Genomic DNA, 3,514 nt, shown 5'->3' with positions numbered 1-3,514 from the left:
CACAATACGCTGCATCTCTTTAATTGCACAGCCAAACCTACCCAACTCATTCCAGGAGATCTCTGGCTACAGCCCATTAAAGTAGACGAATTTCTAAACCTGGAGCTGGAACCTGATTAGCAGAACGCAAACATTTACATGTACTACTGCTACAACAACAATAGCAACCATGGCCGGCACTTGAGTTCTGATGGTCAACCGAAGGTGCACATTTTCAGCTGATCTCTTTGGCAAGTAAACACGATCATTTTGTTTGTTTACAAACTGCTGGACAACGAATTTTTTCTCATCGGAGAAAACCAAATTCGGCAGTTCACCACTTTGGGCCAAGCGAAGTAACTCTTTAGCTCTTTGAGTCTTTTTTTCTGTTGCGGTGTAAGTTCTTGCACTTTTTGGCCTTACCCCGAGCTCATTTTTCAATATTTGCCGAATAGAATATTGCGATATGTTCAGCTCACGAGCCTATTTTCGGCCACTGCGACGCGGGTTTCGATCAAGTTGCTTCATTACTTTTCGAACCATTTCCGCTGATGTTGCTGTTTCTATTTTCTTTCGTCCACTTCCTTGACGTCGGGCTACGCTACCAGTATCACGGTAACGAGCTATGGTACGAGACACTGAAGATTTATTCACATTTAAATGCTGGAGTGCTCTAATTATAGCCACTTGTGGCTTTCCAGCCAAATATAAAGAAATCACACTGTCATGCTTGCATTCCATCACGAATAACTTTTTTTCTGGAAAATTCTCAACAAAATACTTTTGTACGCTTGCAAACAATATAATGAGCTATCACTGGAATAATTTTAACAGCTGTCGAACGAGTGGCTTGGAAATGACAGCAGTCTGAAGTTTGTTGCAGTTTTTCCATCTCACCCTGTAAAGGTGAGAGTATATAAAAGGCTTTTTTTGACTGGCATAACTCATCAGCTAGCTTATTCGTAGAGGAACAAAGGAGTTTTAGGTTGACTTAGTTCGATTTTGGCCCTATACTCGTTTGTTTTTTTCTGAAGAAGCCAGGCGATGACATGACAGGAAAAAAAACAATTTTAAAGATGAGAACACATAAACCGCTTTTCTGACCGGCTTAAGTCATCAGCTGGCTTCTTCGGAAAAGAACAAAGGAGCGTAGGGCCAAAATCGAACTAAGGGTAGAAATACATAAAGCGCATAATTGACTGGCTTAAGTCATTGGCTGGCTTCTTCGTAGATGAACAAAGGAGTTTTAGGTTGACTTGGTTCGATTTTGGCCCTAGCCCCCTTTGTTCATTTCCGAAGAAGCCAGCCGATGACTTAAGCCAGCCAATTGTGCGCTTTATGTATTTCTACCCTAAGTCAACATAAAAGTTCCTTTTTTCTCTACGAAGAAGCCAACCGATGACTTAAAGGTGGAAAAAAAGCGCTTATCTGGCTGGCTTAAGTCATCGGCTGGCTTCTTCGGAAATGAACAAAGGAGCCTAGGGCAAAAATCGAACTAAGTCAACCTAAAACTCCTTTGTTCCAGCCAGCCAAAAAATTAAGCCAGCCAGATAAGCGCTTTATGTATTCCAACCCTAAGCCAGTCAAAAAAGGCGTTTTAAGGTGAGAATACATAAAACGCTTTTTAAAGCATCTTAAGTTATCGGCTGGATTCTTCGAAAAAGAACAAAGGAACGTAGGGCCAAAATCGAACTAAGTCAACCTGATACTCCTTTGTTCCTCTGCGAAGAAGCCAGCCGATGACTTAAAGGTGGAAAAACATAAAGCGCTTATCTGGCTGGATTAAGTTATCGGCTGGCTTCCTCGGAAATGAACTAAGGAGCCTAGGGCCAAAATTGAACTAAGTCAACCTAAAAACTCCTTTTTTCCTCTACGACGAAGCCAGCCGATGACTTAAGCCAGACAAAAGAAAGGCGTTTTAAGGTGAGAATACATAAAACGCATTTTGACCGGCTTAAGTCATCGGCTGGCTTCTTTGGAAAATAACAAAGGAGCGTAGGGTCAAAATCGAACTAAGTCAAACTGATACTCCTTTGTTCCTTTACGAAGAAGCCAGCCGATGACTTAAGCCAGTCAAAACACCGTTTTAAGGCGTGAATACATACAGCGCTTATCTGGCTGGCTGAAGTCATCGGCTGGCTTCTTCGGAAATGAACAAACGAGCCTAGGGCCAAAATCGAACTAAGTCAACCTAAAACTCCTTTGTTCATCTACGAAGAAGCCAGCCGATTTCCACCCTTACTCAGCTAGAATTTATTGAATATTGCCTTAATATTTTGAAAATTTTTCTATAACAAATTTCCATACTTTTGGTCTTTCCAAACTTTTTTATTGTAATTTTGAAGTGTATATTCTGAAAGAGAACGCCTGTATAATTACGGAAAGGTGAGTTTTCCCGCCAAACCTTAAGTGCTTCAATTATTTAAAATTTATTTTTAAACCCTTTTCCTACTGGGAAAATCCATATTGTTCACAATCGAAAGAGTTGCAAGAACAGGGGAACACAGTTGGCAAATTGGAGCCTAGGTCACTGAAACATAAAAAAAATCATTTTGACTTCCCTATACTCTCAAGAAAAACCAAGGAGACTTACCATTGTTCCCGTTGCTCCATGGCAGCTCTTAAAATATCCCAAGGTTTCTCATCGAATCGTGAACTTTTATCGGTTCTTTTCTTTTCGAAACTGATTCGCTTCCTTTTTGGAGAAATTGCTTTAAGGGAGGATTTGGGACCTCGATGATCTCTTATATCCAAACCATTACGTACTTTCCAGCGTAGATCTTTTATAATGTTGCTAATCCTGATTTTCTTTGGCAAATTTTGTGATTTTTTACTGTTTAATTCAAGGGGTTTGGCGGAAGTTCTGGATCTGGGAGAATTGTCTTTTGTTGTTTTATTTAGACGGTCTTCTTGTTTCGAAATTTCTCGCCTATTTTTGTTTTCTTTGGCTTTAGTTTCTGTGAAATTTTCTATTGGAGATTTGCCTTTCGTCGAACTATCGTTGGCATCTTTATCCGTGTTTTTCTTCGATTTCTTAAATGTTGATGACCTCTTGTTCTCTTTTCCCCCATTCTGTTCCTCCAAATTAATGTCGTTATTAACATTGGTTTTCTTATTTTTCTTTTTATTCTCCCTGGAGTTGTCTTCATCATTGAGCAATTCTTTGTTATCTTTTCCCCTCGACTTCTCTTTTTCTTTAAAAGTTTTTGTCGGTTCTTCAGTTTTGGAACTCTGATTTATAATTTCAAGATTTTCCTTTTGTAGACTTTTTCGTTTCTTCTTTCTACCATTTGTGCCATCGTCCAAAACAGTTCCGTTAGGAACGTTTGATTCCAATTTGGTTTGATTTGATTTATCTTTTGTCGAAGCTTTTGTAGGCTTTGAATTTTTGGCACCTGGTTTCTCACCGGAATTTGAGTTTCCCTTCTGCGTTGATCCTGTCTCGGACTTTTTTCTGTCTGAAGGTTTAATAATGCCATTGGCCATATCTGAAGAGTATTTTTTCCGTTCACTATCGGTGCCTCTATTCCCACAG

The sequence above is a fragment of the Musca domestica genome, unplaced genomic scaffold, assembly GCF_030504385.1.
Source record: "Musca domestica strain aabys unplaced genomic scaffold, Musca_domestica.polishedcontigs.V.1.1 13, whole genome shotgun sequence".
NCBI lineage: Eukaryota > Metazoa > Arthropoda > Insecta > Diptera > Muscidae > Musca > Musca domestica.
The sequence above is the reverse complement of the archived record's forward strand: the minus strand, read 5'-3'. Positions refer to the sequence as shown.